Source organism: Lethenteron reissneri, chromosome 31 (genome assembly GCF_015708825.2).
Source record: "Lethenteron reissneri isolate LAM-NWPU_2019-01 chromosome 31, ASM1570882v1, whole genome shotgun sequence".
Lineage (NCBI taxonomy): Eukaryota > Metazoa > Chordata > Hyperoartia > Petromyzontiformes > Petromyzontidae > Lethenteron > Lethenteron reissneri.
The window spans coordinates 5,233,765-5,253,192 of NC_083809.1; the positions used below are offsets into that span (position 1 = coordinate 5,233,765).

General features: G+C 47.7%; 1 protein-coding gene across 1 annotated transcript in view; it reads right to left on the minus strand.

Annotated features, from left to right (window-relative positions):
• LOC133349703 (homeobox protein Hox-B3a-like) overlaps window positions 1–19,195 on the minus strand; it is a 355,311-nt gene extending 336,116 nt beyond the window's left edge. The window contains exon 1 of the mRNA XM_061563380.1: window positions 19,177–19,195. The gene's annotated coding sequence lies outside the window, so the exon portion shown is untranslated. The remainder of the gene's footprint in view (window positions 1–19,176) is intronic.
• Between the last annotated feature and the right edge of the window lie 233 nt (window positions 19,196–19,428).

Here is a 19,428-nt window from a genome sequence, read left to right on the forward strand (position 1 = left end):
CACCAGCACACACACAGCGTCAAGTGATTGTGTCTCTCTCCCCCTCCTCTCTCTTGCTTCGCTCTGTCTCCTCTCTCGCTCGCTCGCTCGTTCGTTCTCTCTCCCGTTCTCTCGCCCGTTCTCTCTCTCTCCGCCCGATCCGTGTCGTGTCGACTCGGGGCGAGGTGGCACGGCGATGCCGAGCTCGTAGCCGTGTCGCCCCCCTCTCTCCACGCGCGCTTCTTCTTGTTGCTCCGAGGCGCTCGAGTGAGCGATCACTTTTCCTTGCACTTTTCTTCAGCTCTCTCTCTCTCGACGTCTCCTCCTCCTTCTTCTGACGTCTCCCCCCCCCCCTGTTTCTACCTCCCCCCCCTGCCCCCCCCCCCTCTCTCTTCCACCATCACCCTCCCCCCCTGCCCCCCCCCTTTTCCTATCTCTCCCAAAACGACCACTACTAGCCACGCAATGTGTAACTCACTACTCACTGAAGCGGGCGACCCACCCTCCACACACGCAATCGACAACCACCCCAACCACCATTGTCACCAGCAGCAGCAACAACCACCACCATCATCACCACGTACGTCCTCTCTATACCCCCACCACCAACAACAACCACCACCACCACCACATCCTTGCGTCACGTGACACGAACACGTCCTCTCGCCATGTATCAATTATGATACGGAGAGAGAGTCGATGGTGGTGCTGTGGTGTACTCACGCTCTCCCCTCCATCTCTCATCTCTCCTCCTCCCTCAACACCCAATCCACCAAATGCCCCCCCACGCCTCCCCCCAACTCTCCCCTTCCCCATCGGAACAAACCACGTCTCACTCTGTCTACTAACAAATCATTGAACACGTGCGAATCGCGTTGATGCGGTTTTCTTGCTGCTATCGATGGCGGTGGTAACATAGCCGGATAATATTGTGTGGTTGTTGTTGTGTATTGTTTTGGCTCTGTGCACATTATGTATATGTGTCACTTTCTTTTGACAATCCACTGCTGGATGAAGGCCTACTCTCCCACCTTCCCACCGCAATGGTGGGGAGGGTGGGGGGGTTGATTATGCTTCACCGCTTGATTACTCATGTATATATGTGTGTGTGTGTACGTGCGTGTGTGTCTGTATACGTACATTATATGTAGTGTATATACATAATGTACATGTTGAATGTATTTGCAAATTTGACTGGTATATGCAGGTCGTGCAAAAGTACACTATAGATTGCATAACCAAACAGTTGTTTGCAAACGCTCACCTATGTATTCTTTAATAACAATAAAATATTGGCTTATAGAAGACCAATCGTCCGAAACGTCGTGATAATGTTCAAGTCATTTATTATTTTACGTTAAATATATCCAGTTATGCAATGTCATTTGAGTTGGCTGAATCATATACACTTTCACGCAGTACGATCAAAGATAAAGATCCCCCGTATAGCCTGGACAGACTGCTGGGGCAAGTACTGTTAGCGAGCACCTATGAAGGCCAGAACAGTACACGAGGGGGTGGGTGGTCAGCACCACGCCCGACCGCCTTTGTCTCCCCAGTGGCGATGTTTACACACCGCACCAGGTACTCATTTGAGGCTGAGTCGACCTAGGGGAGGGCCCAGGACCGGTTTAGATAATCGTCCCCGGTGTTGATCGTGAGCGGGAATCGAACCCGGTGTCTGCCAGGTTCGTAGGGCAGCGCGCTGACCGCTACGCTACCGCTCCCCCCACACTTGACCATAATCACACGCGACACGACGGGTGGGGTCATTTAAGGGGGCGGCCGGGGGGCAGGAATTAATTAACGAAAAAAGAAGCAAAAATTCGTCACGACCGCCGTGGCCCTGAAATAAAAATAACAAGCGGAGAATAAGTAGGTCGACGTTGCGGGCAGTGACCTTCTTCAGAAACTCCTCTCCGCGTGCTGTTTAAAAAAAAAATTGTAACGAAGACCCGCAGTGTTATTGTGACGAATGTACGTGTCGAGTTTTTTTTTAATTGTTAATTATTATTTATTGTTCATTATTATTAATTGCCAGTTTAACACCTAGCAGGCTTTCGCGACCAATATTATTCATAATGAACGTTTTTGGGTTTAGATCGCGTTATTTATAAATGTGTCGTAACCCTCCACCACCCGACACGGCCAATCAGTAAAAAAGTGTCACGTTGACAAAAGACAAATAGTTCACTGCTTTAGCCCACCGGTGTGTTGAAGCGTTAAACCACAACATTTACAAAAAAAATTTAGTACGACGTTTCGCTGGTAATTGCATCTAGCATCATCGGGCAATTCGCCACTGGTGGAGGGTTACGACACATTTATAAATAACGCGATCTAAACCACAAAACGTTGAATATGAATATTTGTAATTGTGCTCGTGCACCACTGCCAACGCTGTCGCAGAATCAGTAAGCACCGAATACGATACAACATAAAAATTTGGACGATTGTTTATTTCATTTATTTACTTCCATCACAACAACTTAAAATCCGAAATCCCAAAAAGCACTTACCACGCACTCGATTTCATTCGCAGAACCCGAGACGGAATCCTTCACGGTGGAATTTTTTTGTAGCCACCCCTGAAACAAAACAAAAAACCCGTGGCAACATTCAGGCCAAGATATTTTTTTTTCACTTTGAAAAGGGAGCCCCCTTTTAAACCCCCCACCCCCTTCTTTTACTAGGCTTTAATAGAGCGTTCGTGTTGTTACCATATAAAGCGTTACAAGTTAAAACAGCTAGTAATAATTTTATACACAAATAAAAAATATATTAAATCACCATTGAATATAGAGCGAGCGAACGTACACGCGTAGCTTCCTCGCAGCAATCCAAGGAAACCCCGGTGCAACATGTTGAGTTTGCAATGTGTGTGTGTGCCTCCCCTAGGTCGACTCAGCCTTGAGTGAGTACCTGGTGCGGTGTGTAAAGAATTTGCACCGGGGGGAAACATCGGCGGCTGGCCGGGCGTGGTGTTTATCCACTCACCCCTTTCGTGTGCCGTGCCGGCCTTCATAGGTGCTCGCTAACAGCACTTGCCCCCAAACAGTCTGTCGCAGGCTACACGGGGGATCTTTGTCTTGGTATGGGGAGTGGTGGCGTGGTGGTGAGCGACGCGCTGAGCTATGCAACGCGGTGCGAGCCGAGTTCGATCCCCGCTCATGGCCAACCATCATCCGTGACGAATATCTGAGTCGGTTCTGGGCCTCCGGCTAGGTCGACTCAGCCCTAAATGGGGACGTGGTGCCGGTGTATTTAAATATCACCACTGGGGGGAGACAAAGGTGACCGAGCGTATTGTTGTCAACGCGACTCCTTCACGCGTTTGCTCTTATAGGTAAACACATACCAAAGGCAAAGATCCCCGTATAGCCTATACGGACTGTTGGGGCAAGTGTCGCTAGCGAGCGCCTATGAAGGCCGGCACGGCACACGAGGGGGTGGGTGGCCAGCACACACACGTGCTTAACACATGCAGATACTCGTCGGTACAGTGTACATGTAGGCAACACGTTCTCACACACTTGCATAACACGTTTCGATACTCATAGATATACACATCGGTGCACACTCACACTGGCATGCATACACAGACGCATACATGTACAATATTTCGCACAGACTTAGATACACACACACACGCAACGTAACACATTCCAAGATGCCTCTGTAGACACACGTGGGACTTGTTGTATGGCCTTAATCGGTAGTTTGACCGCAATAGATGCTCACAAACAGTACTTGCCCCAACAGTCCGTTCAATGCTATACGGGGCTTATTTGTCTGTGTGAGTGAGTGGCGGTTTGATTCGATGATTGTCGATCTTTGTGTTTTAGTACTTTGTGAGTACGCAGTTGTGTCTATATACGTCCGTGTGTATGTTTACGTCTATATTCAGCTCGTACGCAATTGCGTGCGTGTGTATCTTTGTGAGTGTGTGTGTCTTTGTGAGTGTGTGTCTTTGTGAGTGTGTGTCTTTCTGAGTGTGTGTGTCTTTGTGAGTGTGTGTCTTTGTGAGTGTGTGTCTTTCTGAGTGTGTGTGTCTTTGTGAGTGTCTCTGTGAGTGTGTGTGTCTTTGTGAGTGTGTGTCTTTCTGTGTGTGTGTCTTTGTGAGTGTGCGTCTTTTTTTGAGTGTGTGTGTCTTTGTGAGTTTGTGTCTTTGTGAGTGTCTCTGTGAGTGTGTGTGTCTTTGTGGGTGTGTGTGTGTCTTTGTGGGAGTGTGTGTGTCTTTGTGAGTGTGTGTCTTTGTGAGTGTCTCTGTGAGTGTGCGTGCGTGTCTATCTTTGTGCGTGTGTGTATCTTTGTTAGTGTGTGTCTTTGTGAGTATGTGTGTCTTTGTGAGTGTGTGTATCTTTGTGAGTGTGTGTGTCTTTGTGAGTGTGTGTCTTTGTGAGTGTGTGTCTTTGTGGGTGTGTGTGTGTCTTTGTGAGTGTGCGTGTGTCTTTCTGAGTGTGTGTCTTTCTGAGCGAGTGTGTGTCTTTGTGGGTGTGTGTGTGTCTTTGTGAGTGTGTGTGTTTTTGTGGGGGTGTGTCTTTGTGAGTATGTGTGTGTCCTTGTGAGTGTGTATTTGTGGGTGTGTGTCTTTGTGGGTGTGTGTGTGTCTTTGTGGGTGTGTGTGTGTCTTTGTGAGTGTGTGTGTCTTTGTGAGTGTGTGTGTCTTTGTGAGTGTGTGTATCTTTGTGAGTGTGTGTGTCTTTGTGAGTGTGTGTCTTTGTGAGTGTGTGTGTCTTTGTGAGTGTGTGTGTTTTTGTGGGTGTGTGTGTCTTTGTGGGTGTGTGTGTCTTTGTGGGTGTGTGTCTTTGTGGGTGTGTGTGTGTCTTTGTGAGTGTGCGTGTGCGTGTATAGCGGTAGTGTTACAGGTTAGCGCGCTGCGCTACGAACCTAGCTATCCGGGTTCGATTCCCGCTCACGGCCAACACCAGTGACGATTATCTGAAGCGGCCCTGGGCCTCCCCTAGGTCGACTCAGCCTCAAATGAGTACCTGTTGCGATGTGTGAACATCGCCACTAGGGGAGGCAAAGGCGGCCGGGCGTGACGTTGGCCACCCACCCCCTCGTGTGCGGTGCCGGCCTTCATAGGTGCTCGCTAACAACATTTGCCCCGATAGTCTGTTAAGGCTATACGGGGGATATTTATCTTTGTCTGGTTGTGCGTGTGTGTGTGTGTGTCACCCACCCCTCGTGTGCCCTGCCGGCCTTCATCTGTGCTCTCTCACAGCACTTGCCCCTACAGTCTGTTTACAGGCTATACGGGGGATCTTTGTCTTTGTAGGCGTACGTATATTTGCGTGTAAAGAGTATGCACGCGTGTGTGTGTGTAGTGTCTGGGGCAGGTATGTGTGTGTGCATGTAAATTCGCACGTATCAGTGTGTGTGCATGTACATTGTATGTGAATGCGTGAGTGTGTGTAAGGCGTGGGGAGCGGTAGTGTAACGGCTAGCGCACTGCGCTGCGCTACGAACCCGGCCACCCGAGTTCGATTCCCGCTCACGGCCACCACCAACACCAGTGACGATTATCTGAACCGGTCCTGGTCCTCCCCTAGGTTGGCTCAGACTGGTGCGTGTGTCAAAATATCGCCACTGTGGAAACAAAGGCTGGTCACCCACCCCACCGTGTCGGCCTTTGTCGCTAACAGCACTTGCCCCAACAGTCTTTGTATTGTGTATGCAGTTGTACGTGTGCATATATATATAACTAACTGTTTTGGAGCAAGTGCTGTGAGCGAGCACCTATGACAAAGGCCAACAGGGCACACGAGGGAGTGGGCGCACAGTAACCTCCAGTCTGTTACGGCTATACGGGGGGGGTTCTTTGTCTGTGTGTTGTATATATATATGTGTGTGCGCGCGTGTGATTACGCGTTTGTCACTTCTGACAACAGTGCGATTGTATTCCCAAGCGGGAAGCACGTGCACACATCTATAAACTCGTCGCATAATTACACGCACGTGCATTATGTATCAAGGCGCAACATTTACAGCGGGTGTATTACTGGCGCAGTGGTTAGCGTATATTGCGTTGTAAACCCCGGCATCTTTTTTTTTTAAAGTGAGATTCCCCGCCCACGGCTCACATCAGTGGCGAGTGAAGAAGCCTACCGCTGCTGCACCAAGGTGCAATGACCGACGTGGTGAAGTATGGTCAAAACACTTCTCATGAACCCACAATAGCGTCACGAGACGTCTCTCTAGCAGCGGAGGGTATCACAATGATGATACGTTTTAATTACAAAACACTTATAATTTATAGGGCTCACGTAACACTGCACAATAGATCTGCGCGATATTCTACTGCCACTACGTACGTGATTGATTGTCAAGAGTACGGCAACAATGTATCAATTAGCTGTGACTTCGACACACGATGGCTAAATTAATTGCTGCATTCCCATGCCCGGCGACGTGCCGAGAGGTCTTTAACGTCCGAGTGCCCTTCGGTAAAGTGCAGTCGAGTGCGGAATGGCACTGGTATATATGGGGAGCGGTGGTGCAGTGGTTGGCACACTTCTACTGCACGGCTAACATCAGTGGCGAGTGACAATCAGAACCTATCACCGACCCCCCCCCCCCGCCGCCTCTCTCCCCCATCTACACCAACCCCGCATTGACCATCGTGGTGAAGTATGGTCAAACGATTCCCAGAACCGTAGGCAGGGCTGTGTGGGGGGCAGCCCTTGATCCAAGCGGTGAGCTGATAAAGGGCTGTAAATTCTAGATTTGAAGCTTTCGTGACTGCAAGGATTCATATTCTTAGGTTTTTCGGTAAAGTCACGTAGGTGAAAAATAAAATTAAAATTAATAAAATAAAAATAAAAAATCACGACGTTTCGGAGGCAACACAAGCTTCCGTCTTCAGGTGGAACCGTCACAGGACGATAGCTGTATCAAGTGAGAGGTTTGGGGAAGCATTCATCCACTTGATACAGCTATCGTGCTGTGACGGTTCCACCTGAAGACGGATGCTTGTGTTGCCTCCGAAACGTCGTGATTTTTATTTTACTTTTATTAATTAAAAAATTTTTCCTACGTGACTTTACCGAAAAAACCTAAGAGTAAGGGCTGTAAATCCACTGCTGCTGCTGCTTCTTCTTCCGTACGGCTGCTGATGTAGATGCAGCAGAACAATAACTTGAACAACGTCAAATTCAGGTCCATGATCAAGCCAGACAACCGCGTCAGCGTGAGCAGCGGAGTTTGTTTATCGCAAGCGACGTATACCTTCGTGTTTGTTGATCGGGGGGCATTTTCGCGTATCGCTCCACGTTGTTCTGGACGACCCAACAGTCTCACACCGCTGCTGCTGTAGAGTTTTACTATTTTACACGCTTTTTATTTAACTCACTCCGTCTGTTGTCGTATCCTCAAACAGTATTGTAACTCAATTGTTACCCACTTCCCAATGTGCTCTCGACTGCAAACTTGGTATACTTATGTCATACTGATGACAAGACTATATTCTATCATAAAAAAAATGCAAAATATATTTTTTAAACATTTTACACGCTTTTATTTAACTCGCTCGGTCTGTTGTCGTATCCTCAAATCTTGTAACTCAATTTCAACCGTCTTCCCAATGTCGTATCGATTACAAACTTGGTATAGCTATGTCATACTGCTGACAATTCTATATTCTATCATTAGAAAATTAAAATATATATTTTTTAACGATCTTTTTTTTACGGGTCTAATTGTCCACGCTCAACTCACGTTGGCGGTAAATCACCACGGCTCCTTACGTTATGGCAAGCTTCGGACCCACTTCCTGGAGTCGTACGGTACATTTCATTAAAGCGTGTTTTTTAAAAGTATTTTTTAATATTGTATTCCACTCTGTGTGCATCATCATCAGGTATCGGCGATTGCAGCCATGGTTTTTCGCAGCGGATGCGATTTAGTAAGTGAACCACGAGCTTTCGTGGAAGCTAAAACCCCGGGGATCTTTGCCTGGTGCGGTCCTGGGGTCTTTCACAACAAGGTGGTGTGCTGTTCGTCTGTGAGTTCTTTTGAACTCCATTCGTCGTCGGCCACGGTCGATCCACTGCTGGACAAAGGCCTAGTTCAAGGCGGTCGCAATCTCTCAATGCGGCAATGCACCTGGGGTTCAATGAAACGTGAGCAGAACTCGAAATATGTCTCTCCACGTGTGAATAAATAATTATAATAATAGTTCAATTTGTAACGCGCGCAAATTTGCAGACGTAGTGGGCGCAACTCAAAGGCATACCGCAAACGTGCCGGATTGCATCCGCTCCATCTCCTCACTGGATTAGCTCGCGGACAATTAATTAAGTCTTCTTGGTTCTTTCGGTAAAGTCACGTAGAAGGGAAATAATACAATTTAAAAAAATAAAACATAATAATATTTTAATTAAAAAAAAACGTAACAATGTTTTATTTTTATTATTTTATTATTTCCCTTCTACGTGACTTTATTATTTTATTATTTCCCTTCTACGTGACTTTATTATTTTATTATTTCCCTTCTACGTGACTTTACCGAAAGAACCAAGAAGATGAATCCCTGCAGTCACGAAAGCTTTAAATCGAAAATTAATTAAGTGTTATTTCGGGTGGCTCAAAAGTGAGGACTCTACAGGGTTAATATATTTATTTAAAAATACACATATATATATATACCAGCGGGCTATTTCATTTATTTTGAACACGTGTTCAAAACTCACTTCCACGAACGTATCACGATGCGTGACTTCTCTTTTGAAGTGAATCGGGGAGCGTTTTGTTGCTAAAGATAACAACGTGTCATCTGTTGTTGAACATTCATCGATTACGTTTTGCTGTTAAAGATTACAACGTGCAATCTGTTGGATATTCATCGATTACGTTTAGTTGTTAAAGATGACAATGTGAAATTTGTTGAACATTAATCGATTACGTTTTGATGTTAAAGATTACAACGTGCCATCTGTTGAACATTAATCGATTACGTTTTGATGTTAAAGATGACAACGTGCCATCTGTTGAACATTAATCGATTATGTTTAGTTGTTAAAGATTACAACGTGCAATCTGTTGAACATTCATCGATTATGTTTAGTTGTTAAGATGACAACGTGTCATCTGCTGAACATTCATCGATTACGTTTTGTTGTCTCAATTCCTTCGCGGAGATCTTCTTAGTTCGAGTTTTAATAAACAACGGGGTTTGAGTTGACACCCGCACGAAGAAGTAAAACACGTCCTAACAACGATACTAGATTCAAACAAAATCATTAACTCAAAAAATAAACAATACTAATTGTTAAAATAAATAAAATAACCCTCTGTGCCCTGACTTCCAGGCCACCTTGTACATGCGTACTACCCCCCGTGTTAAGTGAGATGACAACCAGCGCGGTGAAGTATGGTCAAACACCCCCCCCCCCACTCTACCTCACCCAATAACCACGGCGTAGGATTCATCATCCAGCAGTGGATCGCTGCGGAAATGCAACAGACGGGGATTACTATAGTGGAGGCTGCAGCAGAACTGTGCACGCGCGTTCAGTTGGCGCGGGCCGACAAGGGATGTGACATTGATCCATTGCCCTGTGCGCGTGCGAAGCGGTGTTCAATGAGTTCGATTCTCGCTCAGAGCCACCACCGACACACACGCGTGCAACCCCCCACACCCCGCACCGCACCGCCGATTAGCGCGGCTGCCTACGTACGGTGCCATAGAAGGTGAACGTGCGCGCAGGCATGCACACATCTGAGCCGGTGCTGATCGTCGGCCACCCCTAGGTCGACGCAGCCTCAAACTAGGGAGACAAAGGCGGCCGGGTTTGGTTGCGGCCACCCACCGTTGTTGCGTGCTGTCCCGGCCTTCATAGGTGTTCTCTAAAAGCACTTGCCCCAGCAGTGGTAGGGGCTATAGGGCGATCTTTGTACTTGAAATGTGTGCAAACATTAGCACTGGGTGAGACAAAGACGTCCGGGCGTGGGGTTGGCCACCTACCCTCCTTCGTGTGCCGTTCAAAACGTTGTCTTCGTGCGTGAATTCGGGAGTGGTCGTGTACAGCTAGTTTGCGCGTTGCGCTACGAACCTCGGCCACACGAGTTCGACTCCAGCCCACGACCACCAATAACACTGAACAATTTCTTAACCTTCGATTTAAAGCTTTCGTGACTGCAGGGATTCATCTTCTTGGTTCTTTCTGTAAAGTCACGTAGAAGGAAAATAATAAAATAATAAAAATAAAAGATAATAAAATAATTCTCACGACGTTTCGGCCACAACGCAAGCAGCCGTCTTCAGGTGAAGAATGAAACACCACCAAGCTTGGAGCGTATATTTAAGCTGGGTTGGAGAGGGGGAGGTGGGAAGAAGAGCGCCTTGACAAAATAATTTATGCATTCCTTTCCTTTGTTAATGCTACCCCCCCTCCCCCTCCCTTTGATGCTGCTAATCCCGCATAATGCACGGGCATAATATTAATTTGAAACCCCCTCGCCCACCTCCTACGCATTTTCCATATGCTAAATTCCTCTTGATATGCAAATTATTTTGTCAAGGCGCTCTTCTTCCCACCTCCCCCTCTCCAACCCAGCTTAAATATACGCTCCAAGCTTGGTGGTGTTTCATTCTTCACCTGAAGACGGCTGCTTGCGTTGTGGCCGAAACGTCGTGAGAATTATTTTATTATCTTTTATTTTTATTATTTTATTACTTCCCTTCTACGTGACTTTACCGAAAGAACCAAGAAGATGAATTTCTTAACCGGTTCTGATCGGTTGACTTAACCCTAAAGCGAGTACCTGGGGCGGTTTGATAACATCAGCATTGGGGAGACAAAGGCGGCCGGGCGTGGGATAGGCCATACCAAGCCCTTTGGGTGCTCGTCAATAGCACTTGCCACAATAGTCTCCATGAAGGCTATACTGGGGTATCTTTGTATTTGTCCAGTATATTACATTTACATTATTATTACCATTAAATGAGTGCACATACATACAGTACTTATGCCCATATAAAAACGTACGTTCATTTTCATGCATACCCATACATGATTGATGTGTGTACACATGCATGTGTAGTATATGCACAGATACGTTCACTTACAATAATCGTACTTGTGACAATCAGTGAATAATTGGTGTTATATATGAAGAATTATATCTATTTAGAACACTTTATGCAAACATGACCCAAACAAGCATACACACGTACAATTGTGTTTCACAAACATACACTTACACAATTTACATATACGAATACATATACATAATTAGAAAAAAAACTCACATATGTCGATAACACTGCGGCCTAAACAAGAAAAACACAATCGGTGACGTTTCGGGCAATGAACCTTCTTCACAGCACATAGTAGAGAGGTCAATACATACATGTAGTTACCTCAATGTACACAAATATGCTCGACAAAGACAAAGACCCCCCCCCCCCCGGTATAGCCTTAACAGACTGTTGGGGCAAGTGCTGTTAGCGAGCACCTATTAAGGCCAGCACGGCACACGAGGGGTTTGGTGGCCAACACCTCACCAGACCGCCTTTGTCAGGGGTAGTAAGTACCGTAGACAATATGCTGCTTCCGCAGATTTTTTTTACTTATTTTCAAACAAAGTTGCATTGAAAAGGTATAAAAATCCGCAGGAGCTCCCCGAGTCTACTGATCTCTGGCTCTCTGTCTCGATATTTATATATATACTCGAGGCGAGTACCCCAGGCAAACTCCTGCTTCCGCAGATTTTAATTGATCAATTTTTAACTCTTCTTCTACTTTGAAGAAGAGTTAGAAATCTGCAGGAGCGCGCCTTCCCCGGATAACTCACGTCTGGCTCTGTGAACTAATGGCGCAGTGCTGCAGGTAAACTTCTGGCCTCCGCAGATTTCCTTCTCGCGAAGGAGCCCCACTTGAGCTGCACGGGAGGAAACACGCCGTGTAAACATCGCCGCTGGGGAGACAAAGGCGGTCGGGCGTGGTGCTGGCCCACCTATCCCCTCGTGTACAGTGCCGGCCCTTCATAGGTGCAATACTCTGTCTGTTAAGGCTATATGGGGGTTCTTTGTGTGTGTGTGTGTCTCTCTGTATCTATTTATGCCTCTCTGCGCCACTCTCGAATTCAAACGGAATTTCCTGGCAAGGTGCGAGCAGAATTATCCCGTGGTTGCCAACACATTTGAGCAAAACAAAACAACAGCGACACCTATATTGATGAATGCAAGTCTTAACAAATTAACCTATAACCTCCCCTCCCCCCGCATTCCTTATTTAAACAGGCCCACCCTCTCTGTCTCTCTGTCTCTCTCCGTCTCGATATTTCTGTGTCTCTCTATTTCTATTGTTGTCTTTCACGACGGCGAGATGTTATCTGCCGCGTGGGTTCGATCCCGACCCTGACGCCTGCTGTATATTTGGAGTTTGCATGTGTCTCTCATTATCATCGTGGCTTGGAGATGTTAACTACCTCGCCTGGTATACAGGAGGTCGTGGGTTAGATCACGACCCTGACGCCTGCTGCTGTATATTTGGAGTTTGCATGTGTCTCTCATTATCATCGTGGCTTGGATATGTTAACTACCTCGCCAGGTATACAGGAGGTCGTGGATTCGATCCCGACCCTGATGCCTGCTGTATATATGGAGTCTGCGTGTCTATCTGATCATCATCACCGTGGCTTGGATATGTTAACTACCTCGCCTGGTATACAGGAGGTCGTGGGTTCGATCCCGACCCTGACGCCTGCTGTATATATGGAGTTTGCGTGTGTCTCTCATCATCACCGTGGCTTGGAGATGTTAACTACCTCGCCTGGTACACAGGGGCGCGTGGGTTCGAACCCAACCCTGACACCTGCATGTCAATCTCTCTCCCCGTGGTCGCGTGGATTTTTCTTCCGGGTCCTCCGGTGTTTCCCTCCACATTTGGAATGGACATCGTGCGTTCAGAGTAAATTGGCTGCTATAAATGTCCACGTAATCATTTGTGACCAGGTCGCTTATTAAAAAGAACCACACAACTCAGTGGGGCCTAACTAATTTTGTAAATAGTTTTCTCCGTTGACGCCTCACTCTTTCCGTGTTTCTCTCTTTCATTCTCTCCGCATCTCTGTCTGTCGTCTCTCCGTGTCTCGGCGCTTTTCCTCGCCGCTTCTCCGTTGCTGAATGTTAAAGACGTTCGCCTTTAACATTCTCATCACCCTCTCGCAGGCTATATGTCTGTCTTGTCCCTCTTCATCTCGTTTCCCCCGTCTATATTTTTCTGATTATCTCTGCCTCTCTCAGTCTCTCGCTCTGTCTCTCTCTTTCCCTGTATATGTCGATGTCGTTGTATCTATTTCTCTCTCCAGTAATGAAGGATTACTTCGCTAGACGAGTGAGTTCACCGCTCAACCCGAGACACCGGCTAGATGTGTTCTGACCTTCTTCATCATCATGATGATGATGATATATTGCGCTGCTCAGTATAATGTGATGTACAGTATTGATTGCAGCACAATCCTGATCCTGCTGATGAGACCCCGAGGGCCGAAACCGGTCCTGAGTTTGCTTGTTCAACAAATGCTGCTGCCATGTTATTGGTGTGGCCAACCAAATAGTCGGCTTGGCTATAATGTGAATGTACGATTGTGGAGGTTGGTAGTGATATACATGAGTTGTTACTGATATAGCTGCTCACCCAGAGCTCTCAATGTCCTGATTGTGCGTTGTCTTTGTGCTGTGCGCCTTTTGGCGTCCTCTGGTCTAACACCGTTTTGAGACGAGGCTCTAAATAAAGCTGTCTCTGGTGTGGACCAATCAGTTCCAAAGACAATGCACATACCGTCAGAGGATGTTTTTTTTCCGTTTGCATGTTCACCACATGCATATGTGGTTAATGCAGACACGATTCCTCGCAAAAGCTTTCAGTTTGGTGTTTTAACATCTTAACACTTGTTTTATTGCCAGAAAGGGGAAACCCCTATTATCATGATGTAATCATTGCTTGGTAAATTGGCATTGGTTTTTAGAGTGATTCATTTCGCACGAAGATCTCCCAAACAGCCTTGCCAAACTGTGCAAGTGCTGTTCGCGAGTAGCCACCTATGAAGGCCGAGACGGCACACGAGGGGATGGGTGGCCAGCACCACGCCCGGCTGCCTTTGTCTTCCTAGTGGGCGATGCGTACAAAACCCATCTGGTACTCATTTGAGGTTGAGTAGACCTAGGGGAGGCCGGGTTAGTAGTGCAGTGCACTAACCACTGCACTACCGCTCTCCACACACACACGTGCACGCACGCACTCACACACACACACAAGTACACACGAACACACACACTCACACACACGCGCTTGCATATCAGTGGCCTATTTTTAAAAGCTTTGATCTGAAATACTTGGCGTGCTTCTGTGTATCATATTATAGTGTGTAATAATAGTTTAAGCAAACTGGTAACAAAAACACGTTTTAAACTTTACACATGTACGTGTATCAACATGCACCATTTGAGTCACACACACATATACAACAACCACCATTCGATACTAAGTGGTGTGTGTGCCAGGCTAGGTGCACAAACAAACACACGAGCAAAAAAAAATTGTTACTCACGCACAAGAGGCAAAGATCCCCCGTATAGCCCACACATGCTGTCGGGGCAAGTGCTGATAGCAAGCACATGTGAACGCAACGCGGCACACGATGGGGTTGACAGCAACCACGCGCAAGCCGCCTTTGTCTCTCCAGTGTCCCGACGCTTATGCAACACCTACAACTCCGCATCAGTTGTATGCATGCTGTTGAACTTCTTTCGCACCGTACGTAGCCAACAATGGTACTCATCTAAAGGCTGAGCGTACCTAGCGGAGGCCCTGAACCAGGTATTCCGGGCCGATGATAGTTCGTGACGGGGAATCGAACACAAGTGGCCGGGTTTATAGCGCAGCATGCTAGCCACTGCCCCACCGCTCCCCACTGACACTCACACACATACAAGACTGTATGCTGACTTTATGAATGCTGGTAAAAGTTGACGGCGCAGTAAAACATAACATGGTTATAAAATCATGAAAAATATAAAATAGACTCCACGCGGTTTCCATGATGTTTCTTTTCTATACTCAGGCGCACTTAATTAATTATGGAATTATAACGTCGTTGAGGAAATATATCGGGTGTGTACCTTACGATATTAAATCAGTGTAAGATACGAATTAATCGTAAAAAATATCTATCACCCAGCCTACATTGACGCGGATTACTTTAGGAGTAGTTGTTTAGCGATCAGCGAGCTGTGCGTGTCTGTGCGTTTGATGTGTGTGTGCATGTGTGAGTGTGTGAGCTGGATCTGTGTGAGTGTGTGCGTGTAGGTCGACTCAGTCGTAAATGGGTAGCTAGCGCAGCGTGTTAAACGTTACCGCGGCGAGAGACAAAGGCGGTCGGCCGGCCAGGGATGGGTGTTGGGCCACATTGTACCTCTCGTGTGCCGTGCCGACTTTCACAGGTGCACGTGCACTGCCAGCACTTGCCCCAACGATCTGTGAAGAGGCTATAAGGGCACCTTTGACTTTGCTTGTAGGGGAGCGGTGGTGTGGCGGTGAGCGCACTTGCGCTGCGAACCCGGCGAGCCGAGTTCGATTCCCGCTCACGGTTTACACCCGTGACGATTATTATCTGAACCGGTCCTGGGCCTCCCTTAGGTCGACTCAGCATTAAGTGAGTTTCCTGGTGAGGTTCTGGCCACCCACCACCCCCTCGTGTGCCGTGTCGGTCATCATTGGTGCTCGCGAACAGCACTCGCACTAAAAAAAATTTGATGAGGCTAAAGGGGTCGATCTTTGTGTGTGTGTGTGTTCATCTGCCATTCGTATAAGCCAGCTAAGCCATAGCACCTGGAGCCAGGCCCACGAGCTCCTACCGGCGAGCCTCTGACATTTACACGTGGCATCTAAGTGCGTGCACCTAGCCTGGCACAAGCGTCGTGCCGACGTTGCCACCACGAGACGATTGTTGTTGTGTATGCGCGCAAGAGGCTTTTTTTGCGCGCGCGTGTGTGTGTGTGGGCAGGAATGTTTGAGTGTGTGTTTGTGTGTGTTTGTGTGTGTTTGTGTGTGTTTGTGTGTGTGGGGAGCGGTAGTGTAGTGGTTAGCGCGCTGCGCTATGAACCTGGCGACCCGGGTTCGATTCCCGCTCACGGCTAACACCAGTGACGATTATCTGAACCGGTCCTGGGCCTCCCCTAGGTCGACTCAGCCTTAAATGAGTACCTAGTGCGGTGTGTAAACATTGCCACTGGGGAGACAAAGGCGGTCGGGCGTGGTGCTGGCCACCCACCCCCTCGTGTGCCGTTCCGGCCTTCATAGGTGCTCGCTAACAGCACTTGCCCCTACAGTCTGTTAAGGCTATACTGGGGATCTTTGTCTTTGTCTTGTTTGTGTGTAGTGGGGAGCGGTAGTGTAGTGGTTACCCCGGCAACCCGAGTTCGATTCCCGTTCATGGCCACCAACACAGGTAGCGATTATCTGAACCGGTCCTGGGCATCCCCTAGGTCGACTCAGCCTTAATTAAGTAGCCAGTGTGGTGCGTAACTTATCCATCACTGGGGAGACAAAGGTGGACAGACGTGGCTTTGTTGGCGCGAATAGGTGCTCGCTAACAGCACTTGCCCCAACATTATGTTCAGGCTATACGGGGGATCTTTGTATTTGTGTTAGGTGCTCGCTAACAGCACTTGGCCCAACATTCTGTTCAGGCTATACGGAGGATCTTTGTATTTGTGTTGATTTGTGGGTATAGGGATATGTCGAGGTTTATGGCTACTTGAATAAGTTTGCGTTTAGTTTTGTGGGTATATGTTTGTGCGTGTAAATAGGTGTATGTGTGTATCGGTATGTGGGTGTATAGGTTTGCAAGTATAGGAATATGTATCGGTTTGTGGGTATAGGTTTCTGTGTGATGCATAGACTCGACTTTCCTTTCTTAGGTGATTTAAATCGTGGCTGCGTAAAATCCGCTCACAAAATAGCTCTAACATAATAATTGGGAGCCATGCACTTTGAAATCTAGATGAGTTTTTTGTTTAGTTTGTTGTCCGCAGATTAGCACGGTTGGTTACGTACGGTGCATAAGAGGTTCAACATACATCGGACTTTAAAATAAAACTAAACTATTCTTTACCAGGTAAGGCCTAGTGAGCTATGTGGCTCTTTTTCAGAAGCGACCTGGCCACAATTGATAGTCAAGTGAAGTGGCTTATCATGTGGAAATGTATAGCAGCCAAATACTCTAAGCGCAAGTTTATAATTGTGGAGGGGAAAACCCCCGAGGGCCGGAAAAGAGAGAGAGAGAAGTGCAAACCCCAAATATACAGCAGCAGGCGTCAGGGTCGGGATCGAACCCACGACCTCATGTAGACCAGGCGAGGTAGTTAACATCTCCAAGCCACGGTGATGATGAGAGAGAGACACGCAAACTACAAATATACAGCAGGCGTCAGGGTCGGGATCGAACCCACGACCTCCTGCAAACCAGGCGAGGTAGTTAACACCTCCAAACCACGGTGATGATGGTGAGAGAACCACGCGAACTCCAAATATACAGCAGCAGGCGTCAGGGTCGGGATCGAACCCACGACCTCCTGCCTACCAGGCGAGGTAGTTAACATCGCCAAGCCACGGTGATGATGAGAGAGAGACACGCAAACTACAAATATACAGTAGGCGTCAGGGTCGGGATCGAACCCACGACCTCCTGTAGACCAGGCGAGGTAGTTAACATCTCCAAGCCATGGTGATGATGGTGAGAGAGACACGCAAACTCAAAATATACAGCAGCAGGCGTCAGGGTCGGGGTCGAACCCACGACCTCCTGTAGACCAGGCGAGGTAGTTAACATCTCCAATCCACGGTGATGATGGTGAGAGAGACACGCAGACTCAAAATATACAGCAGCAGGCGTCAGAGTCGGGATCGAACCCACGACCTCCTGCAAACCAGGCGAGGTAGTTAACATCTCCAAGCCACAATGATGATGGTAAGAGAGACACGCAAACTCAAAATATACAGCAGGTATCAGGGTCGGGATCGAACCCATGACCTCATGTAGACCAGGCGAGGTAGTTAACATCTCCAAGCCACGGTGATGATGAGAGACACACGCAAACTCCAAATATACAGCAGGCGTCAGGAACGGGATCGAACCCACGACCTCCTGTATACCTGGCGAGGTAGTTAACATCTCCAAGCCACGGTGATGATGAGAGAGAGACACGCAAACTACAAATATACAGCAGGCGTCAGGGTCGGGATCGAACCCACGACCTCCTGCAAACCAGGCGAGGTAGTTAAAATCTCCAAGCCACGGTGATGATGAGAGAGAGACACGCAAACTTCAAATATACAGCAGCAGCAGGCGTCAAGGTCGGGATCGAACCCACGACCTCCTGTAGACCTGGCGAGGTAGTTAACATCTCCAAGCCACGGTGATGATGAGAGAGAGACACGCGAACCCCAAATATACAGCAGCAGCAGGCGTCAGGGTCGGGATCGAACCCACGCCCCCCTGACCACCAGGCGAGGTAGTTAACATTTCCTCGCCACCGCCCATTCCGATTCTATCGACGTGCGTGCTGTGTGGTGATGTGTTCTTGCCCTCGCCGCGTTTCCCTGTGCCCGGTGAACTAACCACGGTGGCGAGCGGTGTCTGAACCACGAGGTGACGGATACACCGCCCCCCCTACCTCCACTCCACCAAACCAGCACCCACCGGCGTGGTGAAATATGGTCAAACGACCCTCATGGAAAAAGAGGCCTTCATCCAGCCGAGGGATTCACGAACGAACACAAAGTGTCACTGTTGTGTCTATGCTATGCGTAAAATTTGGCTAATTATTGAATATTAATGTCAATAATCATTGTTTGGACTATTAACTTATAATGCAATATATAGTGGACTCTTTATCTTAATACCTAGATGCAAATGTGACTGTGTAGGTGAGTGATGTGAATTCTAGCGATGTCCTAGAAGGGCCAGAGAGAGAGAGAGATCTGGACATTAGGCACGATTATAGCCCCGAGTCTGTGCATTGTAATCTTATAGAACGATCTGACAACAACAACATCAACAACAACAACAACATCAACAACAACAACAACACCAACAACAACGGACGTGTTTAGAATGTTGGGGGTCGCTAAAGCGGAGGTCGCCGATTTGGTTTCACTCACCGACTGGGGGGGTGGGCAGCCTCACTCAGCCTGGAGCTCCCCCAGCGCTGCTCCGAGTCTCAACACTCACGCGGGATACGAGACCCGTCAGCAGCATCATCATCAGCAGCATCAGCAGTAGCTGGCGTGGTGGACCGAGTAATTCGCCACTTAGCCCGTGGAGTCGGACGCTAAAACCGAGAGAAAGTGGGAGAAGCGCACTATTCACTATACACACTCCCATATATATATACACTCCCATATACACACTCCCATATATATAAACATATACTCCCAT